This window comes from Homarus americanus, unplaced genomic scaffold (assembly GCF_018991925.1).
Source record: "Homarus americanus isolate GMGI-L3 unplaced genomic scaffold, GMGI_Hamer_2.0 scaffold40108, whole genome shotgun sequence".
NCBI lineage: Eukaryota > Metazoa > Arthropoda > Malacostraca > Decapoda > Nephropidae > Homarus > Homarus americanus.
In genome coordinates this window covers 171,736-186,005 of record NW_024729811.1, presented here as the reverse complement: position 1 = coordinate 186,005, position 14,270 = coordinate 171,736, and the positions used below count along the sequence as shown (strand labels likewise).

General features: G+C 40.4%; 1 protein-coding gene across 8 annotated transcripts in view; it reads right to left on the bottom strand.

Moving 5' to 3' along the window:
• The window catches only part of LOC121866828 (plexin-B-like), a 441,813-nt gene extending 427,884 nt beyond the window's left edge, over nucleotides 1-13,929 (bottom strand). For all 8 annotated transcript variants that reach the window (XM_042366560.1, XM_042366559.1, XM_042366563.1 and 5 more), the window contains exon 1: nucleotides 13,602-13,929. The gene's annotated coding sequence lies outside the window, so the exon portion shown is untranslated. The remainder of the gene's footprint in view (nucleotides 1-13,601) is intronic.
• Between the last annotated feature and the right edge of the window lie 341 nt (nucleotides 13,930-14,270).

Genomic DNA, 14,270 nt, shown 5'->3' with positions numbered 1-14,270 from the left:
AAATATACACAGACTAACACACAAACAACAACAGACTTATTCTCACCATAATGTTGCACTTAACACTGTAGGAACTGGTTATCAAAAAGACTTATATTTTTATTTACAAAATGCTTCTTCTGAAATTATATTGGTACCGGTATATCTTTTCAACTGACTTTTACCGATCTGACTGACCAAAGAATCACGCTGTAAACCAACTTCTGAGGGGAAGGTAGTAAAGTGTGGAGAGTTAAAATCAGTGTCCTTCCAGTTGCTTGACGTCCTCAATGTTTATCATGCGACTGAAAACGGAATATGCGACACATTCTCTCTAGTAATCTTGACATAGGATTTCCCTTCCTTTGAACACGGCTTCGACTGACTGGCTTACCCGCCATTTGTTACTAAAAAGCCGGTGAAATGCAACAATTTACACCCCCCAAGCCATCACTGACGAATACCTGCCAAGTAATTATCCTCAAGAACGCTACCTTGTAAAATGAAAGAATCTATAAGCCTTGATTGGTTAAGTCGGCTACCTGTAGTAGTATTCTCCTCCTTAATTTCAGTAACATGTAAACATCGCGAATAAAAATTACTGGCAATTATATTATCCTTCAAAAATCCCCCTCCCCTCCCTCTTACATCTTGTGCTAAAAGTAACAGTCTAATAAACCAAAATGATAATGAAACTGCTTCAGCCCCCTCCACTGCTGCTGAAGAAACCCCTAAACAATCTCCAGGTACACGACAATCCGCTAACTGACTCAGAGCACCGGAAAATATGGCCCACCACACATAAACCCCTCCCAGTTATAAACTCAGCGTGAACCCTGGTGTCGTATTCCCGCCCAAATTCTAAGATCGCGCAGCCCCCCCCCCCTCCCAGTAACCGTGGTTTATGGCACCCCATTATCAAACCATGAGGCTTGTATAAGACCGTTTAAATGAAAATAAACTAAGGCGGATCCCGGTGTGCAATCAAGGTAATGGGGAAGATTCTGTGGTAAGACTATAACACTGTTTCAGAGACCCTGAGTATTTAACTGTGATTATGCTTTAGCCTCCCCGGCAAGCAGTGGGACTTTTTCTTGGGCTATTCATCTTCCTTGCGAGAGCTCCCGACCCACTGGGGGAAAAATGTGGCGTTATGAGGCGGTGGTGTTGGCCAGGTAGCAGCCACTACACTACACTAGGTCAACAAAGGCCCGAGTCGTGGCGGGCATTACCACCGTATTTACAGGATTGCATTCAACGTTGATTTACTGGCGGCAGGAAATTACCTTACACCTCACTACCCAACTGTAAGACAATGAGGAATGGAGCGAACAGAATTAAAGGCCTCCAGGTGATGATGAGGAACGTATATATTCACCAGACTAAAAAAAAAAAATAACACTGCAGGATTTTCAAGATCATTAATTTATACCAAGGGGATATAACTACACCCCCCCCCCCACACATTCACAACTAGAGAAAATGTAAATAAAGAATGTAATTAGAACTAAAGAAGTCAAGACAGGAAGCACATAGAACAGACAACGTAGAAGATAAACCCCCTCGGACGACCCTACAAAAACGCTAGGAATAATAAGCAACAGATCAAAGAGAAAATGAGGCTATAAGAAAAAAAAACATCCAATGCTAAAACAAACTAAAAAAAAATAATAATATAAAACAATCCATTCATATTGACTTAAGAAAAAGACAATATTTACAACAGTAATTACGATCCTGAACAGCAACAACACGAAGGAATGGAAGACCAATAGCCAAGCGCAGGTCCTATGTTCCTATCACCACCATCTTTAACAGGAACCCCCAACAACGGATCAATTATACTCCAATCGGGAAATATATACCACTTAACAGATTAATTATACATGGGTGAGATAGTCTATATCCTATTAGCAAATCAATTATATTCTAATGAAGGATATATCCCATTAGTAAACTCGATTATATCTGACTTGGGTATCCGTTTAAATGCCACACTCACCCCAGTCAAGGATCTAAATCTATCCCATCAACAATTCCGAATCACACTGCCTATAGGGCACATATATATACGGTTTATATCCCTTTACAATGCCGTATCTATCCAAATAATGTGTCTAACCTTTACCATATGTAACATTATCCACGTTATGAATCTATCCTATTACCCAGTACTAGGCCATATATCTTAAGTCAAGAATCTATCCATTAACAGGATCAATAAGACCACATTATCCACGCTAAGACAATATTCCCGATTAACCGGTATTATAGACCCTAGAATATAACCCACCATTAACCACATTATCCACGGCATAAGGACCTACCCTATAGTCAAGGATCTATCCATTAAACCGCATCAGTACCACACTATCCACGCCAAGAATTAATCCATTAGTAGATCAATCACAGCCTGGTTAAGCAACGTACCAGCCTCCTCCTCCTCCTCCTTCAAGACAACACTAATGACGGGAAGTGAGACAATGTACTCTTAAAGGAGGGAGGGGGGAGGGGAAAGGGGGGGAGGGGGAGGGTTATATTGCATGATGAACCGACGCATCTCCAATATTAATGGATTATAACTAAGAGCACCACCTTAAAAGAATATTATAAGAGATAGACGTAGGCGATTAATGACTCTAATACCGCAAAAACTCATTCAATTATTAGGTGAGGGGGTAAAGGAGGGAGGTGGTTTGATGACCCCCGTGTACCTGCAGTCAATGCCATCCACCACCCTGACTATGCATTAGTTGGCACACACCACTTTACTTTTGGGGGGCTGATTTTTTATATTTTGCTTTATTTTTTTTTTTTATAGATATCAGTAATTTCCACCTCTGATCCACCAGGCTGTTGCTATATGCCTTGTTTAGTTCCGGGATTTTTATTATTTTTTTTCTAACCAGTGATCCGTCAACCTGTTCGTTATATGCGGTCTAAAAGCTTATATCTATATAGACAACAATCCAATTCCAAGTATCGTATTTTTTTATCTCTCTCTAATCCACGAGCCGATTGCTAGATACCATCCAAAAGCTTGAATCACACACTTGGCTACGATGCAATTCCAACTCGTAACTTTTTTTTTTCCTTCTGATCCACCAAGCTGTTGCGATTCGCCGTCCAGACACTAGGGGGGAAAAAATCCACAGAGGACCCAGTTAAAGCTGCACATGCCACAACACCGCCGAATATATTAACGATAGCTCTAAACTTCTCACTGATGGTCGTGAAAGTCAAGGAGCTTAAGTTTATGGTGACGCTCACGTCTAGTAATTACACCTAAGTTTGGCTCTAATACGGAGCAGTGGGGCTCTTGACAATGCATCTATTTACCATGAGGAGAGGAGGAGATGGAAGAAGGAGGAGGAGGAGGAGTGTAGATGGTGGACGATAAATAACTAGAAAATGGGAAGAAATTATAAGCTGGATGACGAAGGGAAGATTAATACACCAAAAGACCAAGAAATTGAAAATGATTATGAAAATAAAAACCAAATAGAGAAAAAGAATGCGAGAAATTTTTAAGAAAATCAAGAAAGTGTAACAAAGAAAAAAATACAGTACCAAAATATAAAATCAAAGGTTCCAGAAAAAAGCGAAAAAAAGAAACAAAATCCATAAGAAAAAATAAAGTGTTCAAGTCTCAGCTCGTTTTATCCGCCATGTTTTAGATAGATGGACGTCATAAAATACCACAAACCACGACCAATATACAAACAAAACAACCAATCACGAAGATAAAAAGTACAAGAAAGTTAACATGGTGTGTGAGAGAGAGAGAGAGAGAGAGAGAGAGGATACGACACCTTTAGCACTTTAGAATAAAAATAGTTTCCCCGATTCAGTGTTTAAGGCACAGGATTTTGCACGAACCACCAAGCTGGCGGGTATAATAAGTGTTAAAAAATATGGCGGTGCTCATCTGGAGGTAACCTGGAATAGCTTGTAAATTTCCACACCAAAGAGAATAAAAAACAAAAAAGGAGGGAATTATTTCTCTCCCCCAAAAGAAAGATGCGAGTCTCCTTCTCAAGTGTGTCGTGAAATTCAATGCATATACAGCTAAACGTTTATACATATTAAGCTGGAGATCATCACTTACAGTTCTTTACTTTGTCTTTCTTAACATAGCAACGAATTTGAGTCCAGTATCCCAGTCTTAAAGCCATCTGTTGCTCCACTACCTCCCCCATCATCCGTTTAGATTCCCTTCAAAACAAAGCAATCGAAGAGCACCCCCCCCCCTCATCTTATATTCCCTTGGTATCTCCTCAGTGGATCTCAACCCCCCCATCATCCACATGTCTCTCCTTCATGGTAGAAATGGGTCTCGTTTTATTAGTATGCCACACAAACATCTATCACCTGGGTATAATAAACACTCTCAAAAAATGGCCAAAACAACTTCCTTTGTCTGTTGCGTTGCTGTATGTACGTCGTGTCTTCATGTTCCACTTAAGACGTAACAGTAAGCCGGGCACGAGTGTATTATAACAAAGCAAAACATCGACTTGTCACGATATGGATAAAATTTAAATCCACTACAAACCAAAAACAAAAATGAAATCGGAGGAAAATCTTCAATAAAATAAATAAAATAATTATTAAATGATATAATTCCCTAAATAAAGCTGGTTTTAAGGGAGCTATCGTCTCTACTGTGGTCGAATATCGTAAATAATGAAGAAAACAATTGAACTTCACAAGCGATCAGAACATTAACGATACCGGTGACTAATCTATAAAATAGTCGAGAAATTGAGTATATAGGGAAGAAATAGTTATATGTACCTACCAGGCGAGTATACGGTATATTTGCTTGATATATCTTCGCCTTATACTCCCGGGTACCTAAATGACATCCACTGAACAGACCCCAATGTTACATAGGCCTATACCGCAAGTTACTACTGCTCCCCCATCCACATAGAGTCTACTAGGCCTATTACCTGTTTGAGTATATACGGTACGGTCACTAATGCTCACCAAATATAGTTTCTAGTACCCACTAAAATACAACCACTATTAATTACCACCACACATAATTGCCACTTATAACTACCACCATGCACTGTCACTAACAACCCACCAGTTAGAACTACCACCACATATCCACTACCACCATACAACCTACCACTTACTACCACCATCACACTCATCTACCACAACACAGCTTACAACCTACCACCACACACATCAGCTACCGTACCAGCTACTACCACACAGCCTTACTACCGAAAGAACGCCACAGCCAGCCAGCCAGCCAGCCACCCACCCAGGCAGGCCACTTGCGGAGAGAAGGTCAGCCCGGGTCAACAGCCATCAAGCGGCTCCGGGGGGGACACAATGGAACACAATTACACTGAATTGTCTAATTAAACGCGTGGCGAAGGGAACAGGGCATGAGAAGGTGGTCAACCGCCCCACAACAAACAGTGTCGCGAGGGGAATGAATCCAATACCGCAACTGAATGGTGGTGTGGTGTAAAAAATACAGTACTGTGGTGTGGTGTAAAAAAAAACAGTACTGTGGCGTGGTGTAAAAAAATACAGTAATGTGGTGGTGTAAAAAAAAAAATTTGTACAGTACAGTATCGTTACGTACATGTACACAGGTAAATTCACATAATGAATCAACGTAAAAGAGAATGTTTCATAGTAGTTACATATAAAAATTTACATTGCGAATTTAAATTATGGCTAAAGATAATGAAGGGTCTACGGTATGGCTAAAGGTAATAAAGAGGGTTTACAGTATGGCTAAATGTAACAAAGGTTTACAATATGGCTAAAGGTAATAAAGAGGGTTTACAGTATGGCTAAATGTAACAAAGGTTTACAATATGGCTAAAGGTAATAAAGAGGGTTTACAGTATGGCTAACGGTAATAAAGAAATACCGGCATTTACAGAAGTTAACGGAAATAATAAGGCTAAAGGCCTGAAAACCAATTACCGGCACTGTAGAAATAATATACCGTAAAGCTTAAGGTACTGAGTAACTAAACAATTTACAGTATGGCTATGGATATAAATTGTTTTCATTGTGTTACAGATAATTTCACAATATGGCAAAGATTAAAAAAATATCGTACGACATATCTAGATAACTAATTTACACTCTACCCATGGGTATAGTGTAAAATACGAATTTACAGAAGCTAAAATTAAAGAAATATTTACATTATGGTTAAAAATCAAAAGTTATTGAATTTACATTATGGCAAAAGGTAAAATAATGATACTGTACTCTAACACACAGTTCAACCAAATGACAAAAGATTAATTTAGAGTATGATTAAAGGTGGAAATTCAGCCAAATCTAGATTAGCCCAATTTACAATATTGCCATGGAAAAAAATTACAATACAGCTTCAGGAATAATTATTTTATGGCGTGGCTTAAGATTATCAATAAATTTATGAGGCAAGAGTTGTACAAATAAACTCACAAACACCATCTGGGGTAATGATTTACAGTAGCCCTATCACAATATGGCTACAGGAAAAACTAAATTTACAGTATGGCTTTATGTAATATATACGATAAAGTATTTACATTATGACCAGAAAATTCAATCTATAGTATGAATAAAGGGAATTATTATTTTCTAAATCTGCCTAAAACCAAGAGAAATTATTTTACACAATGGCTAAGGTTGAAATTTAATTTACAATATAAGGTTAAAGGTAAAATAAAATCCTTTGGTCGTAGTGACTAAGTGTTTATATATTCAAAAGGCAGTAAAGGAAGGCGTGTAGCTGTGTGTGGTGTGTAAATAAGTGGTGGTAGGCGAGGTATCTGATTACCATTAGCCCCACGTAAATAATGGTGATGCCCATGACTCGCCAGCTCAGCCAATATCCCCCATGCATATCGGCCCAGATGATCAAGCACCCGCCCAACCTCTTATCTGGGTGACATCCACGTCCACACCACCGTCAGACAGTGGGGGTTGGCGACGAAGGGGTCATGACCTCCACGCAAAGACACCCCTCTTCCCCCACACATACACACTGCGGTATCAAACATACACATCATCGGGGAGCCATCAGATTGTCCTTATATAACCATGCGAACGCGCCAAGAAAGTCATGCTTTAGAGAAGGACAAAAACGGCGGGTTATCGGGTGACCCAGCTCGTAAAGTGTGGTTTATCGATAGCGACGTGGGGCGTGAACAATACGTAGGCGTTCTGGTCGTTGGGCGTCGTGACCTGCAGCCTCGCCCACGGTAGGACCCGGTGCCTGTACTCTCCTCCCGGGTATTGTCAGCCGGCGGCGCTCTGCCTTTGCCCAGTCGGGTTTATGGTCATGAACTTGGGTTCGAATCTGTTCCGGAACGCATTCAGCTTTGGCGGTCCACGTCAATAAAACGACAACTAACAGATCTGACAGGCCATCCCATATATAATTCTCAAAATATCTAAACAAGTGATGACATAAGTTTATTTTTTTTATAATTATACGAGCAAATAAGTTCAGAACACAAAACCTCATTGACTACGAAAGTCTGCATAAAGCAAATAAATCGGCATGAGTCATGATAACTACAGTTTAATATACCTTTAAAAAACTCGAGCATAAACCTTAAACGTAGCAGCTTAAACAAGAGTGGACAGATAAAGACAGTATTGTAGAGCCCTGCCCCAGCCAACAACATAAACGGTGGGTTGTGGAACATCTTGTGACTGCCTGCGCCTTGATGCTGGTCATGAGCGTAAATAATTGTGTGACATTACCGTATCCACTATGCAATATTTATTTGACATGCGTTAATGTGAGTAGGATACAACATACTGGGATAAGGTGGGGTAGTGGACAAAAACGAAGCGCGAATACACCCGGTAATTGATGCACCTTTAATAAATGGATAACTCCTTCAAGGTGAGATGTGGTTATGGTAACTTTTTGGGCCCAGTATTAAACCATGCGTACAGCCTCCACACAGTAAATGCAACACAGACCAGACAACACCGACACTTTCATTATAAAAATATTAATGACAAAAGTTCTGAATTCCAAACTGCGTGTCTCGTGTAACAGTTCACAAGCTACACCATTCATTATATAATTTCCCAGGTTTATCTCTGAGAACCAGCCCGGGTACACAACACAGCCAACAGCGGGTGAAATCTATGTTATGCAGATACACTAAGAGTCAAATTTTCTATAAAAAAAATAGCCCCCAACGGATGGTGTGAGAATGTATGGCTTTTAATATACGTTACGTCACCTTCTTTCAGTCTACCACATGAAAGTCAAGGCAAAAAATGGAGGGAATAAAACATACCGGTGCATACGTTGTCTTATCTGGATAGATTTAACTTACGAACTTTTGTGAATCCATGCTCTGGGCTTTTTGGTCACCCTCCCACATCCAAATTGGTTAGCGGGTCGCGTGTCCCCCTGGCTAACCTCCATGGTCCCCGGCTGATAAATTTATTTACCAGATGGTCCTCCAACACGGAGCGTATGTGTGTATCGGCCCTCGGGGACGAGGTGCCGTCTGACACCACCACCACCACCCAGGTCCTGTCTCGTGACATTCCAGGAGGGTCGGGCGAGGAACGTATTGCTCCCGCTACTCTTCTCATTAGAGACTGAAGGAGCGGATTTATAGCCACTAAGATCAAGCAGGAGTTATGGTGAAGTTACACCAGAAGGTGAAGTCCACAAAAATATTTCTAAAACCTAACAAACCTATTTATTTTGTTGTTTTACCTAACCTCATTAAGTCGAGTCGCACAAAGTTTCCGTGGTCCCACACCAGGCTAACAAAATGCTATCAACAAAATGTGATAATTCCTAAGGAGCGAGACATCATGGGGTGGGGAGCGGGGCCCCGCAATGACGCCCGCGCCCTGGATAATCACCCCCTGAGCCTGGCTAACCTCCATGACCCAGGGCTCACCATCACCTTTACAGCTGCGCCTGCGGCATCGAGCTGCTAGTAGCGGCTCACACCACCACCTGGCCTAACCCTTCCACAATGTGTATGTGCGTGTGTGTTGTTCGCATTTATGTATGGAAGTATGTGTGCACGTGGTATACTGACACTGGTAGTGGTCCACCCCCCACCCCACGGTCAGTGTGTGTGTGCGTGAGTACCGCAGGCATGTGCTCGTATTTAAGTATGTGCATGTATGTAATCGGACATATGCGTGTGTTTTCCACGAATGCGCGCGTCATTCCAGGAGGATGAGCGCACATATGCATACACACACAGCATGTTAGGGTAGAGCGCACCAGCTGGTCTATGCTCAAGTTTAAAGCTGATGTGTGGCTTCTCAGACTTCTACTTATAGCTGCCGGAGCCGCTCACTATTTACAAAATAGCAAATGTTTTTTTTTCATTTCTCCAATAACAACAAAGCAACGAACATTGCGTCATTAACCCATTCTGAAGACAAATCCCGTTAACATTAACCATTAGTAATATTTCACAAAGAACGATAATTACACTCCTATAAGTGATTATATGTTCGCAGAGATCTTTATGGTTATAATAATCTTATTAAAGGTTTGTAGGCGAGGGCAAAGGTCCTTGTCCAGTGATATGTAAGATAATGTCGCTCAGTAAAAGTGAAAGAAAGATAATGTGACAAATGTATTACAATATTGAGATGTGAGTTACGTTACAATCGGGGTGTGTTGTTTTGGTTTGCTAAATGGCATGTTTGTCCTGCCGGTAATAACGACGTCTCCATCAGTAATGTAAGTCCAATTTAATCCAACACACGAACGACACCATTTACGATTTCGGTCTTACCTGCGACGTAAACGACCAATGATATAACTTCCTTTGTTTAGAACCCACCGACCACCACTGGAGAAAGGAAATTAACCGTAGCAAGGATTTAATGTCTGGAGGCAGATCTGATCACGACGGACAGAACAAAACAACCAAACCTAAGTCAACCTTGGTGTCTGTCTGTCTGTCTGTCTGTCTGTCTGTCGTTAATAATGATTTAGTCAATCCTGGACCCCTGCCTGAAACGTTATTTGTAAATAAAGGGAATAAATACATTTCAACAGCTGGCCTATTGAGCGTGGTTGTTATGCACGAAATGTGGTGAATCGTTTTGATGTGGGTGAGTTGAGCCACAGCAGGACCCCAGTAAACAGGGAGGGCGGCAACGTTTGGGTAGATGGCCTGACTTTCTCACTGGGAGACGCCTCCGTTAAGGGTTAGGCCTCTCTTACTCACTATGGGGAGTCGCTCAATCCCGGGCTGTACAGAGACCCAAGTTGCCTACTGGGAAAGTCACCTTTATTAACGTTGTGGCCGGGATTTCTTGGCGTCTTTCAGGCTGCGTTTACAAATGGCTTACTCATCCACTGTAACCTGACTGACTTATATGGGAACTCCTCTACAGTTACTCAGGATATAACATATAATCCATATAAACGGAGAAATTAGTGACTGTTAGGCTTATTCCTCCACAAGTAATACAATAAAACACAGATTTGAAACAGTAAACTTCCACGCATATTTTCTCTGATTATAAAACCGACGGATGCAAGTGCACTCACCTGCCCTGAATATCAAACTGTAAGTGCATGGATTTAGAATCTCTGTGTTTAAAAGGATAAATTTACACTCCAACACCACAGAATAGACAAGTGAACTCCCGGGAGCTGATTCGGGTGATCCTACATCGGTTCACACAACAGAGTAATTAGCTATTGGTAAGCCATAGGCGAGGGAGATGACAGGACAATGCAGACAACCTTTCAAAATAAAACTATACATCAGACAACGATAATACTGCTCCTAGCTCTTGTACTTCCTTAGCTGGATAACTTGTGATATTGGTGAAACTGTCGAGCTAGAAAACGTATGGCAGGAATTTAAAGTCCAAAGCAATTCGATTAATCATAATATAAATTTCCAGAAGTGGGAGAGACTAAAAACATTAAGGCTCTTGGGGATGGGAACGAAGACCAAAGAAAAAAATTAGAGGCTTGGTTTACAGTCTAGAACATAATTCCTTGCAAGATTAACTCCAGTGAAAAATTGAGGTGTCATAGGCACAAGCAAAGAACATACTACCAACACCTCCACAGCAAGTCACTAACATAAGTATCTGAGAACATCATGGGGAGGTTCTTAAGGAGCGAAACTTGTAGTGAAGTCTTTACGTTGGCCATCTACAAGAAGCGGGGAGCACTGGTACCAAAACGATAATAAGCCGGGCAAGAGAAAACCCTTGGAGCTCACCACAGGATTACACCGCTAACTAACTTGACCGACGCCAGATTTGTTCAGACGTAATTCTAAACAGTTTAACACCGAGTAAGTCTCTCTTTATTTTATTAAATGGTATTTTCGGGTACAACGATATTCAGCAAACAACCACAACAACCGCTGCAAAACCTAACTTCCACCCACAGATTTTAAGATTTTTTTTATTTAGCAATGTACGTGACCTAACATAATTCATAATTATTCATAGGATAAGCTCAAAAGAAAAAAATATATACCGGTATATAAAGATGTTTAGTATAAAATATTAATATTTAATAATAACGTAAAGAAAATTATTGTTTCGTAGAACCTTCAAGCAACGGATATGAAACTAAAAACACGATTCTTTCCTTCCCAGAAAATTAATAGGATTCAAAATTGAGTACAAGCTGCCAGCCACCACCTCTAACCTACCTACCCAACCTCCTCACTTGAAATTACTGGGGCGAGAACTTTACAAACTAGAATTTTCATCCTTTTTTATAGAGCAACACGGGGCATGATTTTCGGCGTTTCAGCATAAGCTATGATCACCAACTACACACTTCGTGATCACACTGGCTTGATTAAACTCATCCAGAAAATCTTATATGTCGGTCTGTCAACTTGAAAAATTCCAGAATGAAAATGAAAAAAAGAACGTCATAAAATAGCCTTGCGTGCGCGATTTTTTGTGGAATGAAAGCTGTAATACATCAAAGCGAAGATGGGAACCCCGTGATCATGAAGAAGCAACACCCAGAAGAAGTAGATGACGGCGAAATTATATTAGGGGAACGATCACCCTCTCTCACCTCGCTCTCAGCTGGCCCATTAGGAAAAGCTAACATGATTTCCTCGTGTATAATTATATTATAGTGTTTATTTCACGTTCCCCGCCCTCCCCAAACACCGAGGTAACAGCCGGCCACACACTGCCACAGTTTCCTCACCCAAGTCAACTACACCCACTGTTGAAATTAAACCAAGAAATGTTTACGAGCTTTATCACAGAGTAAAGTCTTACATGATACCGTGGCGTAGACTTAACATAAGATTTTGAAAACTAAAATTCAACACATCCTCGTTACTCTATCAAGCCATTCACTACCAAACACTGTGAGCGTCCTGTACGATGTGATGAAGCGCTCTCGTAGCACCTCAGGAATACAAAACTACAGTAACTAACACTCTCACAACAGTCCCGAAACACTTTACAGAATCAGTGTGTGATTGTAAACAGCAGATAGGACAAAGAACCTCTCGTCATACACCACGACTAATTTTAATCCCTTTTCTCCTAATATCCACATCCAGATACACACATCAGTAACACATTTATTTTCCTATCAGTGACCACATACATTAAACTGTTGCCTTCCAGCAGTCGCGGGACAAAAAGACTGATGACAATCAATTAAAAAAAGATCAACCAACACTTAATGACTTCTAAACATGGCGTTAGTGTACATGGGGTAGGCTGGACAACCTCGTGAAAGGGGGAGACTGGGTAATTAATAACTGATCGATTAATTAGTATACTTTACCTTCAACACATCTACCTGCTTGTGTTTATTCCTCAAATAGTCATTGTTAAGTGTTACGAGCCTACACACCTGTAATTAGTGATCAAGACCCTCCAAGCATCGATCGTGGTTCCATTAGTTAGTACAAAATCACTTGAGAGGCAGACTGACATTCACAAATTTAATACATCCTACTTCAGGACTTGCATACCTTGTTAATTAGAGTAACGAATGAAAACACCTGACAGTAGTTCAACACTCCCTTAAATGATCTAAGTACCTGTATAGAGTTTACCTTCGAGACACGTGAGTGCAATTTTCAATGTCCTGAACACACAAATACTGACAACTGTATACCCCCATGTATTTATGTAATTTGCTGATGTAAATAATAACTTGAACAGCAATGTGTGTGGCCTGCACCAACCCTTTCCCAGCCTGTTTAAACTAACAAGCTATTAGTTAATTCATTACGTGTCCAGTATCTTGTTACCGCCTTATAAAAACAAAGTATAAGTTCATGATAACATCGTCACTTACAACTGCATCGCACCTACAGTAAACTTATAAACAAATTAAGATAACAAAATACGCAAGTTAAAGTCTCGCGCGCTGGATTAAATGACTAAGATCCAGGGAAATGTTAACACAACGACAAATACGTTTCTAATTTTTCGTTTTAAATAATATCCTCTTTACAATACACGAGGATAGTTACACAGCGTGGGATAGGTCAGCAGAATGCGTATTGAACGCATATAAAACTTTCTACCAAGTTTTCTCAACACATGTGGTGCGAGGAAAACTTTAATCGACGTTTAAATGGCACCTAAAAGTAAACAAAACAAATTTAAATACTCACCGCATTTCATAATCCATTGTTAAAGCTGAAGAAATGTCTCGTTCATGCCAAATGCTTAATAAAATTATAAAAATCTCTCTCTTCACCAGATGTTCTTACTAAGTTCGTACGCGATACTAAACTTCTTGTAAGAAAAAATCCGACACCGGTCTTATCAATCAGATACAACATCAACAGCCATTGACACAGACTGCTTTGCTTCACTTTAACACTTGGCTATCACAATCAAACCAATGAGAGACTAACTAACATAAACAGAAGATTTTAGGCAAGTAAATACCACAGCGCGCGGACACACAGTTGCAGCGTACGTCCACTCCCCACGCTTGCCAAACGTACACTAAACGCTGATTGGTTCTCCAAGTCCGAGTCTACAAGGAGGCCACTCACCAAGCATACTAAAACTTTTAACTTACTTCTTTACCCCGTCGCTGCAGTTCCAGTTTTCATATTTCCTCTTAAACACCTTAGTTTATTTACTTGATAACTTACTTTACATACAGTAGGTATAAGTGATATTTAAATGCGTACATGTTTACACAGACTTAGGTAGCCAAACAGCATATTTAAATAGTTGGCAGATGTCGCCATGGAAACTAACACACAGGCTCCCAGGAACTCCACCAAAATATTTTTGTTTGGTTGTTCACGAGAACGCTATAAACGAAT